Below are 22,915 nucleotides of genomic sequence, written 5' to 3'. Positions count from 1 at the left end.
AACGACTGGACGATCCCATTCCCACGCTCGGTGGGGCAAGTGGCAATGCCATGCCCCGGCCCAATATGACAGACAGCGCCGTGAGGGCCTGGAGGGGCTGGGAGGGGGGATGGGGGCCGACAGGGGTCATGAAAAGACGTCAAGTGCACCAGACTCATCTGCATCCCCAAAGAAAGAGGCGACGTTTCCCAGCGCCAGCCGACGCGGCGCTCCTAAACTTGGAGTAGTAACGGTCTTGAATGCGTAATGTCTCGCCAATTGTACTGATAATGAGGACTTTGGGTCATTATCTTAAAACTATGCGGGTTTATGAATTTGAAAGGGATGTGCTGCAACTATGTAATCCTACATGGCCCCACTTGAGAGCGCGGACCCAGGCGTTGTACTTCTCCTGAGAATTAGTAACAGCGCAGATGATGTTGCACAAAGAAGTCTGGGGCATATGAATAGGTGACATCTAGGTGCATTGTTTGTATTTGAACTTGACCATGAACGGAGAGCGATTTCAGATTAGGGTTGCTGGGAGGGAAATTAGTCAGGAGCATATTATTAGCAGGCTATTTTGCAACATAAAAAAAATTTAAGTGGGAAAGTTAGTGGAATATTGGTTGATTTGTGCTTTAAGGGTAAACCCAACGCTCACTTATAATGACACATATTTTTATAGGTCGAAGGACATATTCTCAAATATGAACAAAAAATAGTATATTTTATTTGGCTATAATACAATTTAATTTTAATGAGAAGTTTTGCACTTAAAGCTGTGTTGCACTTACCTGATCACAAATAAGTCATGTAGTTTTATTTTTATTTTTCCAACCCACACACACTCACACACACAGCTTGAGGTGGCTGTTCTGCACTTGACGATTGCTGGATCTGTCACAGGCTGTTTCAGGCGTAGACCACGTGTTTTAAAAACAGGCCTGGTCATTTTAACGACAGGATTTGACAATTCGAGAATAAATTCTATCTTCACTCATTGTGCCCTCCTCGAAAGTGTGCTTGTCTGTTCAATTTTCAGGTTTCCCAAAATGATTCCCCTGATTAAGTCATAGTTCAGCATATGTTCAGAAATCTGTGAAGCTGGCTATTTTGCAACAGAGGATTATTCAAGTGCAGTGTTGAAGAGAGCCACTGTGGCTGAATTCAACACCGCCTTTTGCTGAAAAGGTCTCTTGCCGACTTTCTCACACCGTCAGACAAAACTAGTGTCTCTTGTTCCCGACCCCTGTCAAAGACGGCATACAATACCGGGTCGTTTACCCGAAAGAAAATTTGAGAACACAATTTGGGCCGAGCAGCGCTGAATAAAACAAGTCTTATTGTCCCCAGTTAAGTCGATTGAAATCGTCGTCCAGCTTTATGAAAGGGAACACTGTTTTCAAGTCTGGGGGCCACACTAACTGTCAACCCAGAAAAGGAAAAACTTAGGATGTGTAACTAAGCCACCATCTTATATCATTCACTACATTTTCTACAGCAGCACATGCAGTATGCTTCCTACAAAAGCTGTACATAATATAGTGTTTTTATTTATTTATTTTCTCAGGACAGTGGATCATTTTATCAGTTCTTCAGTTAAAGAATAAATTGCAGCAAAATGTATGTTTATACTTCACAGATTCAGTACATTTTTAGAGGTCAACAGGCTTAAGTCAGTATACACAAGATATCAGTGGCTTGAATCATCCCTCCACAATAGTAACCTGTAGGTCCATCCTTCAAAGCAAAAAAGGACCCTTAGTCCACCGAGTCAATAGGAAATGCAATGCAATGCTGAGATGTACTGTTACCAGGAGAGAGCATCATCACATGTCTCAAACAAATCACACTTGCATGCATCTCCCCCCTCCGCCACTTTCAGTATCCCTGGGCTGCATAGTGGAGAGATGCAGTGTGGTTTGGCAGCAGTTTGCGTTTTCTTTACTGCCTGCCTCTGGAGATTGAGCAAATTTGGTTCACATTAGTGCTTTTTATGAACACTGACAACCACTGCTGCCTTGAGTTCTTAAAAATAACAAAGTGTATTCTCTGTGTGTGATGATGACGTGGCTTCCGTATCTACAATTCAAATTTACCTGATAAAGGTGCATTGTAAAGGTGCATTTCTATTCTTCCTTGTGTCTCTGTTAATCAGTCTGAATTGTGTCCTCTAGTGTGTGTGGTGGCCAAAAGTATGCTTTTACAGTATATTATTTATAGAAGTGTTCCTGCTATACAGCATGTTGCTGAGAAAGAAAGGCCCTGCCATTCATTTCACAGCGCCCCATTTCCATATATTTATAAATATACGCGTGTGATTTGACTATGCGTGTAGAAATGGGTGGTGACAGTCCCCTTTCCTTCTCCTCAGTAAATGGGGGCTACGTGCTTGGCTGTGCCCTCCTTCCACGCTCACACATACAGTGCACTGCAGCCATTGTTGTCACGTGATATGTTGAGTAACAAAACCATGGCGACCATGGAAGGTGTTTTCATATTCATTGGATGGGCAATCAGCATATTTTATGTGAGCGTGCCCGGGGTTTTTATGTGCTTCCCCTGTGCCTCTGTGCTGTGTATGGCAGGTGCAGTAGCAGGTTCATAATATGTATCGGCCCAGGGTAATTTCTGTGCCAGACAAAGGATATGAATATAGTCGTCATACGACTTGTTAATATATGTGTTGCATGGCTGTATTTTTTGTTACTCATTGCGGCCTTCTCCCAGATTGTTTTGCAATCACAAAGTGGTTACAAATATGGCTTCTTTTTCAGTAGGAAAAGTTGTCATATTCAGAAACTACCATGAAGCATCATCTGCAGTATTAGCAGCCACATTCCAAACTATTTTATCCAGGTTAAGTGAGCAGAAATGCGGAGCTATTTTCATCTTCCTGAGGCTTGTGATAGGGCGAGAGGCTCCATGCGCATCTACGTATCTGTGTCTGTGTTTGCATGTGTGTATGCTTTCCTGTGCGTGTGTCTCTACGATTAACTGACCCAGTCGTCTCGGATAGCTAGTGAGGCCACTACATCATGTTGATGAGGGGGAACAATAGCTGTGTCTCAGTCAACAACGTCTGTCTGTCTGGCTTGGGCCTTGTCTCTGTCTTTCTGTGTGTGTCTCCTGGACATGAACTTGAACTTGAGACAGGCAGCCAGACACCATCTGTGCACCAGGGGTAATGAATTCAGTGCATTCATGGCTGTGGAGCAAGCCAGGCCACCGCCACCCATTGATGAGCAGATGACCCCTATAGTCTGAGTTAGCTCTTCATCACTAATAGAATTCAACAATACCAGCTGGTAGTAGGGGAGTTTATTTTGGCTGTTTGCCTGAAGAGAAATAAGAGTAGTGGTGAAGCTTACATGCTTGCGTGCAGTATGCATGCTCGCATGCGTCTGTGTGCCTGTCAGCTTTTCAGCATGTATGCATATAGCGCTGCATGTTTTCCTACGTGTTTATCTTTGTCTTACAATATAGCGTATGCAAAGTAATTGACGTACAGCCTTTCCCTTCCCATATACTAGCCCTTTGCCTATTAAAGCACTGACCTGCTTTTTTAACAACACCGCCATACTGAATTTATTGCCTTGATAATTGAAAGGGCTGGTTCAGTATTCTCCCTGATAAAAGGTAGTAAGTGAATGAGGCATAAACCTTAAACAAGCCAGGCACAATGTGAATTCCTGTAGGCCCTCCTTCTCCTCCTCCTCCTTCGCTTCCTCCAAGCTCGAGCTTCTGTCACAATCACAAGCACACACACGCATGCGCACACACAATAAGGCTTTTCCCTCTGGTTGGTGTCGCCACGGCAACGGTAGGTGAGATCACCGTGCGCATGGCAGCATCAGCCCCTGCCAATGCAGGACAGATTCCTGGTTTCTGTGAGCGTGTGTGATTGTGTGTGTATGTGTGTGCGCATGTGTGTGTTGCTTCATGCAAGAAACTAGAATGCCACCCACTCCTTGTCTCCATGGCTCAATGTAGACACATATTATAGTGTTCATAAGTGTTTCCTGTCAGGTAACCGCACATGCATTGGTTAATTGATATAGCTTATGTTTCTCTAGTTTCCTCCATAAATTGAGGTCATAATGTTAATTTAGCGGCTGAATGAACTGTGAGAGTCTGAGGCTACGGTTTATATATAAGGCAAAACAGAGTCTATTAGTCATTCTATATTGGTCTTTTACACACATACTGACACACACAAACACTCAAAAGGTGTCATTGGCTCCACTAATGGTGTCATTGTCGATTAACAGGGATCTGATCGACTTCTTTCCATAACAGACCAGCCAGCCATAACTTGCCAATAATCCACTGAGGAATGTCATGGTTGGGCCCTTTTTAATGACATCATGCATGGCCACTTGAGCGTCTTGTGGGGACCAGCGGGCATGCTGTGCTCTGCCACGCTGTATGGCCCTCCCCTTCAGCTAACTGCGTGGATATGCATGGGCGACATGTCAGACAGGCACCTTGGTCTCTTACGCACTGTCACAGATCTATTCCATACGTAACACACTGTGTTTGTGTTTGAAAGTGAGTTGTGTTGCCTGTGTTGTGTAGGTTTGTTGTTGTCTGGAATGACGACAGTATTCAGTGTTTGTGGTATTAAAATCTCTTTGGTAGTTACAACACACAGAATAATATGCAGCTAATAGGCACATAGTCAAACTTTTACAGTTTTAGCAATAAGTGAAACTTCAAACTAAAAATGAGTCCAAGAAAATGTGTCAGTGAAACACTACTTTCATGACAGAGATGTTCCAAGACGAATGTTATGATTATCTGTAAATATAGTCAGCCTGCTTAAAATTTTGAGCTCATGTTTATTCCCTTAATTGTCCATCAAGCTGACAGTTGCAAAATGTAAGGCCAAAGTGAAGCCAAAATCTGGTTGTCATAAAATTTATACTGCTAACACCTTAGTCTATATTTTGCCCTAAGCTGCCTTATTAATTGAAAAACTCCATCAGTCTGCTAGTTAGTCTGCCACAGCAACTCCTTCTTCTTCTTTTATATTTTAGCACTGACCAATCAAACTTGTTTGGCAAAAAGGTTCAATCTACAAGCAAGGAGGAAAAAAAAAACCTCCTAGAGTTCTGTAACTATTTTATTTTGACGAGGATAACTGGCCTTATTCTTTGAAATATATATATATAATTACAATAATCTGGAGACATTATTAAGATAACATAGTGGCATATTTTTAAGTGTATACACATGTTGGTAAAATAATTGATATTGAATCACAAAGTGTAAGTGAATTATGTTTGTGATACCCCAACATTTAAGACAGCTGGGAATTGCTGCTTAAATGCTAAACAAATACAAATTGTCATTTGATGATACTTGCAGTCAACATGTTTTCATTTTACACAAATTCTAGCAAGTTGTAGCACTTTAGGTAGAATACGAAGGAAATGCCACATTATGCACTTTTTCCTATATTGCCAGTGGTAATGATGCTAACAGCTAATACAATATACTTTCAGCTATGTAGCTGCATGATTAGATATCAGTACTGTGGCAGCAGCAGTGCACAATAACGCTGTGTGCATAAATGCTATTCCTGCACTACATGTCTAAAGCTGGCTGTAGCCTGTCTTCTAGGATATCTGTGCTCCGCTGGCTTTTGATTATGCAAATACTATGCACTATAAATAAATTAGTATAATTGCATCTGAAATATGCTTTGAATCTCCCTCGAAGATGAAAGGGTGTAAATAATATATTTCGTGTCATTGCATTATTCATCTTCTATTAATTACAAACATCGAGGCGCTCAGTCTCAACATACCATATGCTATACTCCACATTTAAGTGGTCTGCATGTTGTTTTTTATATACAGTACACTTTATGTATGTCCATAGTCTGTCAATATCAAGGCACTTGTTTCTAAATTATAAAGCTAATTGTCTTTCACTGTTTTCACTCTCAATTTCCCATTAGTAAACTCCAGCGTATCAGCATCAGCATAATATAGTTTCCAAACCATAATTGGCTTTTATCGTCAAAATTAGTGGCTTTTATTGTTGAAATGATTGGCTTTTATTATCGAAATTGTAATCCCTGTTTGAACAAGCTCTGTAAAACACAACGTACCTGTATTCATTGTCCGAACATCCAGATTCTCGTCTTTTTTCATATTATGCATAAGCACGCCTGCATTATGTACCATTTCATAAAAGGGGAGGGGGCTTCAGAAAACATTAAATAAGCATAAATACTGTAGACGCGCCGTGACTACAATTAAAATATGCCTGTCTTTTTTGCTCTCTGTAAAGCATATGGTATTGAGGCCTAGATGCAATTTGAATACGGGGAACCATTTGAAAAATATATGCTGTTCGGCAATTAAATTATATGGGCTCCCAGACTGGGGAGCCAGTACCAGTGCATATAGAATAGTGAGCAGTAGTTGCTACGCTCGCATTAGCATCTGGCCCTTTTATGTAAATTTGATGAGAAAGGACTCATGCATATACGCCAGGGCTGGGTTGTACTCGCCTAATATCCTTATTAGAGAGGGGTGAATTAAATATTTATTAGGGGGGCTAAGGGTTAGGAAGGGGGGCCTGTCCTGTGTTGTCGTGAGGACCCGAGGTGGAAGAAGGGGGAAAGGGAGGAGGAGGTTGGCTTTCTCTATGAGTGTCTCTCTCTGCCTCAAGGTGCCACCATCTTAAGGCGTTTGGCAGTAGTGAGAGTGTGAGGAGGGTAGACCTAAAATGTCCGCTGGCATAGACACATGCACGCATACACATTAACGCATACAAATTTCAGTGTGATATGTGGACAGGAACACAGAGCTCTGAAAGTCAATTATTCAATTACTGTCATTGGCAGCTATGCATGCTGAGCATTTCATTTGCATGTATTAATTCCCTCGATTACTGTCACCTACGAGATCGGCCTGTGTTTAGCTTTCTATTGCACGCCGTTTATTGGGTACGAGCGCTAATACTAGCACCAGGGCCATTAGAACCAAACTGGTATTTGCTAATATATTAAGAATTTCAATTTACCATTTCTATATATTTTCAGCCCAAGAAACAATTTGTAGGTTGGCTTTTACTGGGTTCAGTTTGACAAAACATTGTAATGGGACACACACATTTCAATTTGAAGATATTTCAAGTTACATGAATTAATGTGTTTATTTACAGTGTTAAACATTAAATTATTTGATGCTGTAATTTTCAACCAGGGCTTGCCATTTTAAAGTCCCACACATCATAGAAAAAAACTCAACATATTGTACATATCACAAAGGTATCAGTGTACTTACCAGGCCCTAATGGATAAAGGTGCAGCATTTTACTTTTTGTGAACAGTTAGTGATAAAATTAGCTCTTTTTGGGAGATACCTTTCTTCAAACTGTTACACCAAAAATGACAATAGGAACGCTATAGAGCAGAGAAAGAAAAGTCGGTAACAGTATTGCTGATTTATGTTAATCAGCGCTATACTGTTCCTGCTATCATTTGCTGTCTCCTTCTCTCTTACTTACTCTCACTGTCACATACACACACTGTAGCTGACCTCCCCTATCTGTTAATTACCATAAATGTGTTTAGTGAGGCGGCATACACACGGGCATACACACCTTCACACCTTCACACACACACACACACACACACATGCAGCACACAAACACACATTGTTCAGTGAGATACAGACACAACATTAGCATTCCCTTTCATCCTGAAGTGCTCCTGAGGCATAGTATAAAGAAGAATGTGCAGGAAATTATTCAAGATGAATTATAACACACATCATCCCCATTTTTTGGCATTGACACATACACAGACACACACACAAATATGCGGCTAACCAGCTGAGGAAAGTGTGTTATCGGAGGTATTTGACTATTGTTACAATTAGAGTTTTGGTTTAAATTGGTTGTTGATGTGTACATTTGTTTCTGTAGGTACATCTATATTGCTGTGTGTGTATTCATGATTCATCTGGAAGTCGTCATGTTCAAATTCTAGAAGTGTATGTGGACATTTCGTCTACAGTATGTCAGCTGTGTGCCCTTGCATAGTCAGCCTGTTGTCCCTTTTTACATGCATAAAGTATAAATACAATATCAGCTGTTCCCCTACCCTACCTCCCTGTTTCCTCTGATGAGTGGTACGCCCCGGCGTGCTGCCAAAGAAGTGAGAATAATTAAGCGGCTGCATGTTTGAGCCTGGCGTTGGCTAATGGATTGTTACCGGGAGGAAATGAGACAGGCAGCATGGGGGAGCTGGGTGGCAAAGCAGACCTCGACTTTGGATAATGAAACACTGAAATCCACCAGGGTGGAGAGTAGACACACCTCTCGTAAAGGAAATGCTTTTGTTCTATGACTACTTCTTTTTGTCATATAGGTAGGTGCAATTGGTGAGGAGTCACACAGTGTGAGAAAGGCACAGTCAGTGCTGCATCACTTAAATCAAGATATATGTAGTTTTTCTCATTTTTCTAATTTCTTACACTGTGTTTAAAATCAGTGCAACTCGCTAAAGCATAATTCTTCCTCTACAAAAATAATCCTTTTAGGTCTCTTTATGTTCTCTTGTGTGTGTGTGTGTGTGTGTGTGTGTGCTTATGTATACGTATACATAAGCAATTTGCATTAGATTTGGCATCATCTGCATCACCACTCTGCTGCTTTAGAAAAAAGCGAAAAAGCAGGGGTTGATTCTTGGCACTGCCGTCGTCAATGTAGGCCCCCCCCACCTCCACCACCCCCTCACCCTGCACACACATGTAGGCTAGAAGCAGAGCGGTGGTGGGGATAGGGGGGAGCGGGGCGGAGGAGGGAGATAGAGGAGCAGGAGGGAGATGGGATGAGACAAGCCACACAAGCCGCAAAGGGAACGGGGTGAAGGTGGAGGGGGGAGTGCTGTATAGTTACCCTAAACCCTGCCGTAGGGCTAGAAACACACATGCACACACACACATTGGTTTGCCACACAACCGCAAAACACACTCAGAACAGTGTAGAACATTGCAATGGGGAGTATGAGAATATGCCCCGTATAAAGATATCCTAACTGTTTTTATTGGTTCGGATTACTCGTGAGGTGTTAATTGAATTTAAAGGTTATGGTTGTCTGACATTCATGTTTTTTTCCAGGATCCTTGATTTTAATGCATTTTTGTAGTTTGTATTTGATGAAATAAAAGCATAAATAAAATCAAGAACTAAATCATAAGAATCTTGTGTGGTTGTATTATTGATTATTACCATGAACAGTGGCATCCTGACAGTGTGCGTGTCAGTGAAAGTGAAAGTGCAAGTGTGTGGTTATGTGTGTGTATGAGTGTGTGCTCTTTGATATGGAGCTCTAATAAAACGTGGCATCTGTCTGCTTGATATTGACATGCCAGAAGAACCTCACAGTCACTTGGGAACACAGCAGGAAATCAATCCAGAAGAAAATGCATATACCCTATATTCCTGTATATATCTTCATAATAAGTCATAACCTCCACATGAAAAGAAAATTAACTCTTAATAGACTTTGAATAAAGCAAAAAAAAAAATCTTCATAATGTCAAAAGTGCACTTTTTGCAATTCTTCTTCAAATACAGTATTTTTGACATCTGACCAGTTTCTGACTGGGTTCTCTTAAACATGTCTTCACATTAGTAGAATGTCAGCAGTCACATCTGTTTACAGGGTTAAAAGGTAAAAAATTAAAAGAAAAAAAATGAAACAAAAATTGTTGCATTCAAGTTCATTGGCATATTGCTGTATGAGGTAAAAAATTATGTCTTGAACTAACCTTGCTACAATCTATAATGGTTACTTTTGACCTCAAATGGCTTTGTCCTTTAGCCTTGACATTTGACATTTGACCTCCTCACTCCAGTTAGAGGAGGCAGAGGTTGAGGGTGGTTGGGTTCAACAACATGGCTGCTGAAACAGTGTTGGCATACACCACAATTAAGAAGACTTTACTACTCAAACCAAAATTATCCCAGTTTTAATATGAGATATTTAACTATCTATACGTCAATAATGGAACTTCAGACTTCTAAGTTAACATTTAAACAAGGTTTCATATTAATATTTTGAAGTATGAAAAAACATACCTCCCATGACCTTCAAATGATCTGAAAACCAGCTGCTCATGTGCCATTAATGGCTCAAGTTTGACTTGCTATTTGTGGCAAAGTGTAAAGGTTGAGACAACATTTGCACAAAGTTATTGCCAATTTGAATTCCTGCAAGTAAACTTAGCAATGGTAAATGCTACCTCTGTTTCCTTCTTCTACCATATAAATGTGCATTTACTTTCACCTCCTTTTTTTTTGTGGAAACATGTTAATTGTGATTTGCTCAAGAAGAGTTATTCAACATGTAAAGGTTACCGCTTGGTAAACGTATTCACTCCCTGCGTGTGTGTATGTCTTTCGTTGCTGCAGTGATGGAGAAAAGGAGCTGTGGAGAACTGCAGGCAGCAGGAAGTAGAGGTCAACATGAGATCTCTGGGATTTTGCTCTCAACTGGACCCACATAAGGTGAGCTTGGGTTGTGTAAAGTGTGTGTGTGTGTGTGTGTGTGTGTGTTTATTCAGTATTAGACTATGAGCTACAGTAAATGTGTAGGTATGTGCAATAACATGTCAACATTTAGCCAATAGAAACAACCCACATTTAATCTAATCACACCGAAACTAAATTATTCAGTGTTTGTTGATTTACTGTGACCTCTGGTAATTCAAGGACAAAAAAAATAAACTAATTATAGCAATATGTTGCTCATTCTTTTTTTTCTTCAAATGTATAAATCTCTTAAGTTATTTACTGGACTCATGATATCAATTTTATTTATCTGAAATTTTAAATACTAATTGTATTGTTAATATTGAAAATGTTGTCAGGAACAGACAAATTTCTTTGTTGGCAGGGGTTTTGACTGAGTGTTTTTCCCCTCTGTGCCTATCTCTGCTGATGTGTGAGTCTGTGTCTGTGTGTGTCTGTTTGCCTGCAGCAAAGTTAGCCCATGTGTGTGTTGGATAAAGGCATAGATGTTAGTAGTGGTCCAGAGGACACAGTAAACAGAATAACAGCAGTTTGAAGGGAGCTCAGGCGATGTGATCGGGGGCAATATCAAATCCCATGACCCATTCTTTGCCCTGTGGTCCATACCAAAGACAAGAAGCACAGGGGAAACAGAGGTTACTGTTCACTGTTCATCATCACAATAACACACAAACACACACCAACAATAGCCACAACCAGGAAGTGACTACAAAAATTTCCTCTAGCCATTGGAATCCATGCGGTTCCAGTAATTGCCCTCCGCCCTGGCATTGCGTTGTGTGCAGGACATCTTGCTCTATCAATTAGACCTCCAGCCATTATTACATCTGACATTTTATGTTATTGAAGAGAGACAAACATTTTAATGAGCTGAGCTTTCTCATGACAGGGAAATATTTATTATAGCAGCTGATTACCATCTGCGCTTTCTTTATTTCAACTTTGACCCCATTTTAGCTGAAATTATTGACATCTGTCACTGTCAGCAGTAAGTATAAAGTAGCACTTGGTACTATGCCATGCTTATGCTCTTTATGGTAAGAACCCGCACCGTGGCACCTTTGGTATGAAAAAATGAAACCAAGTGAAAAGACTTCAGTGACTTTATATGTCCCGTGTTGAGAGTTCTGAGAGTCAGAAGTTTTTTTTCTTGGTGATGCAAAAAAAAAGTGGCTAAGGAGAAGAGGTGGTATGTCAGCGCCCAAGGGCCTCAGTGTGCGGTGGTGTTACTCGTCCTAATTACTCCCAATACTCATACACATTTGGTGGACTGCTCAGAAGGGCCAATTAGAAGGGCAGGGCAAGTCACTGGGTGGGAAAAGTCAGTGCTCAAGTCTGTAGCCATCTATACCACAGAGAGATGACGTCTTATTGCGAACTCTGCAGTACATTTCCACAAATTACCTTTTTGTATAGAATTAATGCTTTGGCCAACATAGCAATATATATTGGTGTTTTTTCTATATTTACTTTCTATGTATTGTTATTCCAACATAATTTCACGTTAATATTTAGGATTACTGCTTTGAGTGAAGCCAGGATCATTGTTGATCTTGTTAATCAGGTTGGAGCAAAAGATGTCAAAGGGGTAAAATGAAAACCTTGTTTACCCTTGTCAAAGAAGAAGTTGTTACCTGAGATAGGAACACGTTACCGAACAGCATTAAAAAGACATTTGAATTCACTCATTTTAATCGGTTTCAATAGTCATAGATTTCATTAGATGATCCAATGAGATACAGTACACACACACACAGTAACAATATCTGTGGAGCATCTTTGCAAACATTTTCTATACATACAGAGCTATCACCTTAGATAGACATCTCTGCTAAAAGCCCAGACCTAAAAGTGTGTCAGGGTCGTCAGACCCCTATACCTGACTTTGCATTATTTAGTTAGAAAGGTAGGCTTTCTTATGAGTAACATCGAACCCCCCATCAGCCATTGCCTGTGTGCAGAATATGGCAGGGTCATGGGTTTGAAGCTGAAACAGGAAACTAGGACAGCTTTTCATCTTTGCAGATACAGATGTACTTTGATGATATCAGGAAATGTTTCCATTGAAATGAGGGCAAGGATATTTTTGAAGGGTTACATTCCACTTTACCTTGGTACCATTTGCTGAATATTAAATAGGCACCCACAATAACACATAATTTTTATAATACAGTACAGTTTGTTTACATTGCATCGCCTCATTTCCTATGCTATACTCATAATCATCTATCAGACATGCATATTTGGAGTACAGCTGCTTACTATTAGGGTGTCAGCGGGGGTGAGTATTTATAATGTGGTGCCCGCATTTGTGAATATAAACCCTCCAGTGTTGTAGACTGGCTTCTGTATCATCAGTGCTAGCCCACAGCGATTAATGAAGTCGTCTGCATGTGCCTGCATGATTAAGGAGTGCCAAAGCGTCATTGCATGTGTGTGTGCATCTTGTCTACACAGATAAAACAACAACAGAGAACAAAAGATGCCGATATACAGGAAAACTATGCAATAGGTCCATTCACAAACATTAAAATGAACAATTCGTACAGTAAAGATAGGTGAGTGAATGCAAAGGCATAATTCTTTATGATCAGGAAATACAGTAGCAAACAATTATAAATGATGACTAAAACCAGAAAGGCAACTGAGGGAGAAAATGGTACATTATTTATGAAAATATTGTATTGGTATTTTTTTTCTTTTCAATGATTTAGTTTCCATCTATAATTTTCCTATTTCCTATTTGTCAAGTAATTCTATATTTCATGCTTGGATGCAATTCTTTCCCCGTGCTATATATTGCAGATGCTCATGCCTCTTAGCGATAGCACAATATGTCCTTTCAATGGTTGTTCAAAAATCCCACAAAACTAGAACATACTCATCTTTTCCCCCTCATTCTGATGCACTACATTATCATTGGTGTACAACGGGATGAGTCTGTTTTCTTTGGGATATCTCTTCTTATCAATTTATAATTAAAAGAGATAAAACTACAGGTTTTTTTAAATTTAATATCCAAGTAGCTTTCAGCGGGCTGTGTAATAGCGCTGCGTAGGGAGGGTTTTTTCTGTATCATCATACAGTCAGAACAAAGGATATGCACATTGAAAAATCATGCAAATGAATGCAAATCGCTGGCAGCAAGGAATAGCGAGGTGGCAGGAGGGGAGTTTGTATAAGCAGAGGGATGCCAAGGACTTTGTATACAACACTTGCTGGACAATCGTCCTTTAAATTGTGGCAGATAACTAAAATTATATTGGTTTCAAATCTGATTTTAGATCTCTTCTTCACAGTGTTTGGCATAAAAGTAAGACTTTGTAGAGCTTCCTCTGTTCAATAAATACTGGATATATCTGTTTACTCACAATGCCTAAACAATATGTTGCTTTGTGTTGTTTCCTTTTTGCTAGAAATTAATTTTTTATGATGCAACAAAATGCATTGTTCATTCAAGAGGCTATTCTGATACACAGTGAATGCATATGTGATACAATGGCTGCAAACAGCTTTGCAGTAAGTGCGTGTGTGTTGGGATGATGCAATATTTTGACCGCACCGCCTCCGAGAAATGCAGAGCAGATATTAGTAACACCCACACTAATGAAAGTCTCCCCCACGCCTCCGCGCCCTACCAGTAAAAACGTAAACTTTATCAAACATGTGACATTTTCACAAATGTGTTCAGTAACTGGGTGGGGGGAATTAGGTAATGACAAACTAGGTCAGTCTCCTTTTTCATTTTGCCATGAAAGGAAAAAAAAATATGCTCATATTTATTTTCCTGGATATTTGATTTAGGTTCTCACCATGAATATTTAAAACACTACTAGGTTTACTGCATCAGGACTATATTACAACTGCATCAGGACAATATCACAAATGCATCAGCACAGAAAGTGCAAAAAGATTCATTTGTGTGCTTAAAAGTTAAAGGTCAATTTGCTTTCATTCGAAATTATGTGTCATCATTTTTATAATTCATAATACAACACAGCACTGCAGAGTGTTTAAAGTGTGTGTGTGGTTTTTAAAACAGCGTTGTGTGTTTCATAACAATGTAATTCAAAACTTGTATTCAATCCTAATTTGTAGAAAAATCCTAGAATTATGTAATACAATCCTAACACAAAAAATGAATCGTTTTCAAAAGCATGTATTTTTTCCATGAAGGTAATTCTTGCATCACTTCCTTTGGCAAAATGTTGATATTAATGTAGACATGGTTTAACAATATCAAATTCAGAGGTTCTCATAGCCATACGACAATCTAGTAATTTGTTTCAACTTGCATACAAAAAAATAAATACTGCACCCCTCCAACACAAACCACACACACACACACGTGGACTAACCGCAGACACAATATGGTAGGGGAGAAAAGGGGGAGGGCACAGGCAGACATTCACAATTGTGCATAATGATGTTAACATTCCTGCATGTCTAATGCAGGGGATATTGAGACAGACACTAGCTGGTCGGCGGTCTTGCTGTGTGTTGTGTGTGTTCACGGGTATAAAATGTAGCAGTGCATAATGATGTATTAATTGTGGCCTGCACTCGCTCGTGGTGTTTGGGCTCCTTGCCGAGGTTACTACATGGCCTTTGATGCTATCATTAATCTTATCACACATATGCAAGATCACACTGCACTTTTTTTTCTAGTCTGCTCGTATTAAAATTGTAAGCGCACCATAATCTGAGTATTGCTTTGTACAAAATTGCAACCACTGGACATATGTTTATGAGTGATTAACCCAGATTTACACAGCTGTTTGAAATTAACAGCTCAGCAAAGGGATGTATCAGTGGCCAGAATTTTAGAAGATAAATGCTAAACTGAAAGAAATGGCATGGCAACAACAATTTAAAACATCCTCAGTCTGTATTTTTGTATTCACACGGAGTGGCTTAAAGGGTGTGCCTTAATTTCAAACACACACAACCAAGTGGTCCTCCAATGCTGTTTTTTTTCAACTTCCTCCAAAATAGAAAGACACAAACTCGTAGGGAGGGGAAATGAATATGAAAATGGAGCGCCGGCATCATAAAACATGGAAACAAAGAGGGACAGACAGCATACACTGAGAAGGACAGGCAAAAGATGAAGCTCATTTTTCCGTGGGCACCCAGTGGCGTCTGCATTGCAGATCGCTGAAATCCCCCTCGAATGCGTCCCTGGGCTTAAGGGGGGTGGGGTGGGGAAGGGTGAACAAGGGATGGGTTTATGCTATCTCTGCTTTGGTACACTTTGTTTTTTTTCCTCCCCCCACTGAAATATATTTTTTCTGTCTGCATCAAATGTCAAGTTAATTTCCTGGGTGCTATGAGGGATGTGTCCTCCCCTTCGGTATGTGTGGCAGGGCGGTGGATTGTGGCAGGGTAGTGTGCGTGCCGGTGTGTTTGTGTGTGTGTGTGCCTGTATGTGTGTGTGTCTGTGTCTGTATGGGTGAATGGGGAAAGGGAAAGGGGCATGGCAAGGCAAAGAGAGAGGCGAGAGGTGGTGAGGGGGGTTCAGTACAGTATCTATAAATTGGCTCTCTCTGAAGAGCTAGAGAGGTGTGTTGAAAGTGTGCATGCTTGTGTGTGTGTGTGTGTGTGTGTGTGTCTGGTTGTGTAAGAATATGATCCAATTATTAATAGATGCTTTTGTAAGTGTACCTATGCCCATGTCCCTGTCCTTATTTGTGCATTCACATGTTCAGTTCTTTTGAAGGTTCATCTGAATTGAATACTAATGCAAAAAAAGGAAAAAAGAAAAAAGCAGACCATATATTATAATAGATGTGTTGTGTAAAAAAGCAGAAAATCTTCCCAGATTTCCAGGTATTTCTCTACCTCATAGTTATTTGCGGAGAGAAATTTGATTCGACCCTCTCATCAGCTGAGCTGAATTTCTTGGTCACTAACAACAATGTCTAAAGCGCATACCAACTGATATCTAGTAGTATATTATATTACATGAGTATCAGTCTTCTTTTAACCTTGTTGCTTGGCAATAGCAGTCTTTGTGCCTTCCAAGGCTGGGCCAGATTTTGTTTTATTTCTTTATTTATTTCAGGTTTCCTCCATTATCATTGAGTAATTGTGTCCCTTTGATTTCCTCATCTCTACTACTTTTAGACACAACCTAACTATTATTTTCTTATTTTTCAATGGTAAACAACAAATGTAGTAAATCTGTCATCTGTTGTTGTGGTATTTGTACACAACATCTTTTTAAAAATGGGCTGTGAACTAGGGTTTATACGCGTTCATATGCAAAGATTTTTTAATTCTTTATGGCACATGTGTCCAACTGGGCATGTCTAGCATGCATGACTGTGTGTAAGTTTACCTGAATGATTTTGTGCATTTTTGCATGCAGCTCTTAAGTGTATGAAACCAAACTGTATATTTTGTATTGCAAAGTGTGAAATGCCTTATTGCAGAGAAAGGGATTATGCGTTTGTCAGTCGTGCTTACGCTGATGTATGCTCCTGCCCCACAAATGTCACATCCCATAACCCAGAAAAATTACACCAGTCCCACCTAATTACGCATATTCATGATGCTGTTTTGCATAGTGCTGGTAGCATACTTCTGTTACAAGCCACAGAGCTGAGGGATGTGGTTGAGTGAAAAGGCTTTCAATCCACTGATTCAGTGCGACTCCGCCACAAGCATCAGCTTGATAACGCTACCTCCATGCCAATTTTTTTTTATGATCTGAGACCATTATGGAAAGAGAGTTTTCTCTTATTTCTCGCAGTCAGTCATATTTCCACTGCCTGCAGCATGTTCAAACCTACTGGGAATTTTTAATAAAGAAATTAGCTTTGTCCTAGATTATGAAGGTCATTTTGAAAATAGATCAGATTCAACTAATGGTTTTTGAAATACTTTGTCATTTATACACCATATCTGCTCAGTTCCCTTTTTCCCTCTGTGTGTTTATTTCTTTCTCTTATATTCCTGTGGTAAATGTGGTTCTCCTGGTCACTGGTGATGAACAATATGTAAATCAGAGGGCAACAACGCCAGCAAGTGGAAGCAGGGACAGGCATATACAGAGGGAGGAAATCCAAATAAAGTTATGACTGTAGAAGAAAGACAGGGGAGGAAGTGTTGGAGGAAGAGATGGAGGGAGAGCAAAAAGACAGAGGAGAGTGGATGAGTTGTAGTGGCTGGCTCAGTGGCTTATTGTAGCACTTGCGGAACAGACTTAATCAGACTTGGCCCGGCTGTAATGAAGGAGAGGGTCCAGGCTGTGCCACTGCTTGGGTAAACAGCGATTGTTTCAGTCCAGGGTTCCCAAACATGGGCAACAATGGTACTATTGTCCCGCCAGCTCTTATTAAGAAGCGAACCAGAGATGGGGTGAGAAGCAGAGGCCGGGAAGGAGGTGGGTGAAAAAGGGGCAAGAGGGGAGAAGGGGGGTAAAAAGAAGAGGTGTGGGGGGAGAGCAGGAGTGGGTAGGAACCTGACAGGAAAAGAGGATGGGGTTGGGAGAGAGAAAAAGAGAGGGATGAAGGGAGATGATGAGAGGTGCTTCTCTGTTCTTGATCTTTTTTCCACACTGGCATTGTGTCTTCCTTTCCCACCATCTTTCTTTTGTTTTCATATTCTTCTACCTTCTCAGCAATCATCTCTCGTCCTTGTCTTTTCCTCTCGTCCTTTCATCCATACTTCCTTCCTGCATCGTCCTACCAGCACCCTACTCTATTCCTTCCATCTGTCCTTTGTTCCTCTTCATTTTTACATTTGGGATGGTGAGGGGCGCTTTGGCTGTCATACCACCTTTGCATCACCTTTCCCATCCAGTGCGGAAGAGAGGGGGGGCAGAGAGAAGAGGAGAAAGAAAGAAAAAGAGGATTGGGAGGAGGGGATGAGAGGAGCAGCGTAGAGAAAAAGGGGCCGTAGCGAGACAAAAAGAAAAGATCACGCTGCTTCCTGGCTTAATGAACATGGGCAAAAGATGATCACAATAGAATACATTATGCTCTTGTTAGTAGAGGCAATCAATTAGTGGAGAGCACACCACTGGCACACCATCTTTCCCGCTTGGGCACTGGCTCATTCACAGCCCAAACGAGTGGCCCAAGGAACCCCCTCGCCTCGCCATTTTTTCCCACCCTCAATGCCCAGCGGCCACAAAAGCTTTGATTTAATTCCTCAATGTGAAAGGAGACAGTGTTGAATTTGCATTTCCTCCACATTCACTCCACATTATTTGAAATATTAGTCAGGTTCCGCTATAGTCAAAGGTCCTGGCTCAATGCAAAATGTTAGTGTGAGCATGTTTGAATGTGTGCATACATGTAATAGCATATATATAAACCTGAATTAATCCCCAAACCCTATTTAGTCCCCATCAGCTATACCAATAAAAGCGTTGTGATGTTGATTGGATTTCCTCAATGGAAAACTGTCCTCTGACAACACACTGTACCCACTAAAGCTTGGCTCCACAGGATGGGAATCAGAAATGACAATGTCTGTGACTGACACTGACAATTGCATACCAAATTGTCACTCAGGTCCCATCAGCAATTCATACAGCGGTTGGGTGAAATTCCTTCATCCTTTCCCCCCATGTTTTCTTCTTCTTTTTTTGTGTCAGCTAGAGGAATGGCTCCAGATAATGGTAGCAATCTATATTGTGAAAGAGGCAAGGAGTAGTTCTGCCTTAACACAGGCACAAATCACCACTGTCTGGCTGAGGATCTGTAAAAGTGTCGGTGATGAGTAGAATACACTGCTTTCACTGAGGAACTTTGCTGTGATTCCAGGCAGAGGTTGGAAATGGAGGAAACAAAAGGAAATGAAGAAAAGGGCAGAAAGGAAAATTGTATTAAGAGTCAGGATGTAGGACTTGTTTTTTTTCTGCAGACAGTGCGTGCTGAGAGGAAGGTGGCCTCGGGTTTGTGTTGAGGGAATCTGTTGTTGGTGTGTTTGCCAGGGCATTTAAACCCTATAGCTATCTGGAAATGGTGTGTGTGTGTGTGTGTGTGTGTGTGTGTGTGTGTTTATAATACAGTGCTGAATACATTTTGTTTTTTAATCTGTATACACATTTCCTTCAGAATGATGTTTCATATTTGTCACGATTATTCAAGATTTTTACTTTTCTCACCTAAAAGAGACTGCATTTGAAGTATCAAGTTGTCTGATCTGCTAAACTGGCTAAAGATCTTGTAGTCTTGAAAAACAATTAATCCTGCCTTTATTTTTTCCAACTTATAAACAATGCCTGGCATTTGTTTTCAATAATGAGGCAGATTGATTCATCAGTACACATGGTGACTGAAGTTTAAGCACAAGAAGAGCAGCATGACTGTACGTTTGTGCTGCTCCGATAAAACACCAAAACGCCCAGAGATTTCCGTGTCCCAACAAGAAATTGAAAAACAGAATTTTGTTGTGTTAATTTGTTATGGAAGGTTAAAGATGATGAAGGTCTTTCTCCATCTGCGTTTCTCCATCTGCGTTTACCTTGACAACAAATGCTTTGAACGCTGGGTTGTTTAGTGTGTATCTTCCTCTTGATATATTGTGCGTAGGACACAATTACAATATTTACAGTATGAATAGAAAACAAAATGATACAAATACCATAATAAATGGTTCTTCTTTGTCTGCAAGAGATGTCTTCTTTACCCCTAATCATGTATGTAAAACCGAGAGTCAAAACCACATTGAATTCATATCTTATTCACCTTTTCTCCACTGCACAATGTAATGCTAAAATGGAATTATAGATTATTTCATGTATTATAATGCTTGATTTTTTCCTTTTCTTGTCCTTTGGAATATAAGTTTTAATTGCTACCTTTGAATGTGTTTGGCTGTGTTGTGTCCGTGTTTGTATTTGTGTGTCTGTGTTTTTGTGCATGTATTTCCAATTTCAAGTTGAGTCCCACTACACTCATGCAGTTTGTACCTATAGAAAAAACAAACATGTTGATTACATTGTACATTAAGTACAAGGCTCCTGCTTAACTCCTTCACTAATGTATGGATGAAATGAAAATGTATCACAATGTACATACTTCCTGTTGTTACATGAGGAGCTGTAAAGTGGATATCTCTTTTAACACTGAGTGCATGTGTGGAAGCGTTTTGTTGGTCTTCAAAGTGCCTTAGAATAGTGCTGGTTTGAGTTTTGACCTTTAAAAGAGTGAAAAAAGCATTGCATTTTCCTCAGAGTCAGTGTATACTATATGCGTGCTTGTTTGTTTGTATCTGTTGGAATATTAAAGTGCAAGTGCAAAATGCTTATAATGTATTCAGTGTTTTTAGGCTGCAGAGGGCATTGTGTTCTCTCTCCACTTTGAAAGTTAAAATGTTCAACATCTAATGGATGGGGAACAGGAATGGTAACATAGGGCATAAAAGGGAGGGGTGCACACAGTATTGCATCTGTCTGAGTAATGCATCTGACTGAGATTTTGGGAAAAAAAAACCTTATGTGTTGATGTTGCATTGAAGAGCTTTGCTTTGATTAATAAAGTCAGATCAATTAGTATTCAAATACATCAAAAGTGCAGTGTGTAACATTTAGGAGGATTTGTAGGCAGAAATGGAATATAATACTCATATTTTTACGAGTGTATAATTACCTGAAAATAAGAATTGTTTTTTGTTACCTTAAGATGAGTTGTTTTTATCTACAGAGGGAGTGGGTCCTCATCAGTGGAGTCTGCTATGTTTCTACCGTAGCCCATAACGGACAAACAAAACATTGCCTCTAGATAGGGCTTCTTGTGTTTCACAACTACTGTAGTTTCTCATTTGTGCTTGGTTGAGTCAAGGAGTTTCAGTTGGTCGCAATCTGCAATCTCACTGCTGGATGTCACTAACATCGCACAACCTTTAACATTTAAAATTGTTTCACATAGATAGAGGATGCCTTTGTCTTGTTTTGACAACTCCTTGTCCCTTTCTGAAATCATTTAGAAACCACACAAAGGATGAAAGACACAGTTTGTGTTCTGCACTGTAACATCTATCTGTTTGGGTTTTTTTTAAATTCTAAATCATAGGTGTAAGGTAAAATCCTTTTCTTAAACCTCAAAATATGGTCTTTACATCGTGGAGCTTTTCTCTCTATTTTCTGTATCTCCTTTGTATTCAGCAGTAATGTCTGTTCCTCTCCTCTTTATCCGTTTCTTCTTGATTATCTCCTGTGCTCTCTCACTGCTGGGTCTCCATGTACAGGTAGTCATGCTGCTGACATTTGTGTCCAAGCAGGGCCCGGTGACATGGCCTTTACCACCCCTTGCTGGGTCTCCCTTCGCCATCCCTACCCCCTACTGCCATTCTTAACCCACCAAGTCCTCTTCATCAGCGTGCACATATATGTGTGTCTGTTTGATTGTGTATTTTTGTGCTTTGGGACCATCCTGTGTGTACAGTGTCTGTGTGTTTAAGCCATGTCCAGATCAGCCACATTCATGCTTGCCTGTAGCCTGTGTGCACAGTAGGGGACATGGTATGGAGCAAGCCTCTTTCTCTGCTGGATGTAGGGGGAGCAAATACAGTCACTGCAGGCTGGGAGTAGTGTGTGGAAGTGGATAGCTCACTCTGATGTCTTAAAACGTCTTTGTTGTTACAAAATATTTTAAACGTCTTCTTTTGTAGAGCGCAACACTAACTTATTCATAAATTTAATGGCCGTGGAATCTCACCTACATTATTCACTGGTGGAAATATTTTGACTCTTTTGAAATTTTTGGAAGAGTTGTTATGTGCACAGACAAAGTGCAAAGCCTCATTGTTCTTCTTCTCAAACACACATGCACAAACATACAGACATGCTCACCGTCCCTGCAGCCATGGGAATGGAGAATGCTGAGGTTCAAGGTCATTTCAAGTATTCAGCAGCCTGGGGCTCTCCATTGTCAAAGCACCACATCCTTTTGCTCACACATGCACTTAAATGCACACACAACACAATGTTGGTAGGTGTAGATTCTACGCACCACATCCTACTAACACTCGCATCTGAGATGGCAAAGTGTCTGTCAGGTGAGAACATGACACTTATTGGGTCCACTCACATGTACACAAACAGTCGCATGTGTGAATCTTCAATGGAGACACAATTATTCATTTTTGTTTCTGTACAGACTATAGACACAAAAGAATGAAAAGTACTACTATTGGACAATAGCTATTTTCTGTCATCATTGCTGTGATTGTTTATTCTTCATGCTCTAGTGTCTTCAGATTGTGCTCTATTGTTTAAATTTTGGTTAACAGTTACCATTGTTTGGCACTGGCTGATTACTTATATTTGGTTTCCGTTCAGTAAACGATTGAGACTTGTGGACATAGAAGAGTTTTTAGAGACAGAGTGAAGGTGAGGGAGAGAGATAGAAAGAGAGAGAGA

The 22,915-nt window shown here is 40.3% G+C and overlaps 1 long non-coding RNA gene across 1 annotated transcript in view; it reads left to right on the top strand.

Annotated features, from left to right (window-relative positions):
- The window catches only part of LOC118325982, a 37,633-nt gene that overhangs the window by 4,320 nt on the left and 10,398 nt on the right, over positions 1-22,915 (top strand). The window contains exon 2 of the long non-coding RNA XR_004796616.1: positions 10,420-10,515. This is a non-coding gene — a long non-coding RNA (uncharacterized LOC118325982). The remainder of the gene's footprint in view (positions 1-10,419; positions 10,516-22,915) is intronic.

This window comes from Morone saxatilis, unplaced genomic scaffold (assembly GCF_004916995.1).
Source record: "Morone saxatilis isolate NCDOM2014 unplaced genomic scaffold, NCSU_SB_2.0 Contig16, whole genome shotgun sequence".
Lineage (NCBI taxonomy): Eukaryota > Metazoa > Chordata > Actinopteri > Moronidae > Morone > Morone saxatilis.
Note: the sequence above shows the minus strand (reverse complement) of the source record. Positions and strands in the feature narration are given on the sequence as shown.